The sequence below is a fragment of the Carlito syrichta genome, unplaced genomic scaffold (assembly GCF_000164805.1).
Source record: "Carlito syrichta isolate Samal-C Ts95f unplaced genomic scaffold, Tarsius_syrichta-2.0.1 Scaffold288569, whole genome shotgun sequence".
Lineage (NCBI taxonomy): Eukaryota > Metazoa > Chordata > Mammalia > Primates > Tarsiidae > Carlito > Carlito syrichta.
In genome coordinates, this window is record NW_007232665.1 from 146,131 (window position 1) to 147,599 (window position 1,469).

Here is a 1,469-nt window from a genome sequence, read left to right on the forward strand (position 1 = left end):
TGGTCTTTGAGTTCTAGATTCTTTCTTCAGCTTAGTCAATTCTGCTTTCCATACTTATTAGTTTGTTATTTATTTCCATCACAGTATTCTTTACTGTTGTTATTTCTGACATCAGCTCCTTCCTATTTTCCTCTTGTCTCTCCTCACATCTTTTAATTCTCTCTATTAATGTCTTGATATCTGGGTTTGTTTCACATGACCCATCATTCTGAGGGCTCTTCATTATTTGTGTTCTGAAGCCTGTTTTCTCAGTCTGACCTCCCAGGCATTTGTGTGAGACCTATATTCTTGCTTTGGTTTTTCTTCATTTGTGCGGTTTTTTCCCTCCCTACTTTTTCCTTCCCTCCTCATGACCATCTTCTTTAATTCTGTTATTCAGGAGTAGAGGGATTGCTTTTACATCTGTTTGTCCAATCTTCTATTCTTCTTAAGTATGCCCTCTTACTTTGTTCAATTCTGGTGTTGCCCTGTAGGCTGGAGTGGTCCTTTTTGCAGTTTTGAGATTTACTTAAGGGGAGAGCTGTGATTCAAAATCTATCTGCAGCTCTGATATCTGCCAACAGGTCTATGGATAATCTGAGACCCACTTCCCACTGCCTTGGAATCTGTCTGTGCAGTGGGGTTACAGGTGTACTCCCTGAAATAAAATGAGGTTAACAGAGGAAAGAGAATGGCACAGACAATGGGGGGAAGACATGTTGGAGAGAGAGAGGATTAGGGGGGAAACAGACGAGTGTACCAACAAATAGAGGGAGAAACAAAATTGAAACATATAAAAACAATAGACGATGGTGACAAATTATCCAACTCCCATACAAAAAATAAAACTAAAACATACAATGATGCTAACATGCAAGCTTACCAACCTCCCTATTGGTGTGCTATTCCTCTATACAAGGATATGGTTTACAGAGAGAAGAAAAGAAGATAAAAAAGGGGAAAAAACGAAAGAACAAGAAAACAAACGTGGGGGAAACAAAACAGAAGGAATAGAATCATGTCAGCAGAATAACAGAACCAATCAACCACACTCTGAGACTTTTTGTTTAAGTCAAATATCCTTTCAGCTCTGATTTCTAGCTGTCTTTTCAGGCTTAAAAGTTTGTTCACAGTTAGGGTCTGTTGCCCCTGGCCTGTTGGGAAGGGCAGTTCAGATCACCACTCAGTTCGCCACTACCCAGTTCACCACTCAGATCTGGCCTGTGTCTGTCAAGCTACCATATTTCCCCTTTCGGTGTTGTTAACACCAACCGCCAGTAGGTGGTGCTATCTCACTGCTCCAGGTGGTCTTTATCTCACTGCTGGCCCCTGTGGGCAGTGAGCTATTGTCTCAAGGCTCACAAGAGAAGATCCATGGCCTGGCAGGATGTCACAGTGGCAGTAGTGGCTGCAGTGACCTCAGCAGATCTTGCTCACAGGGGCTTCAAGTTCTGAAGTCGTGGATCACCTCAGGCACAGGGGGTGAATAG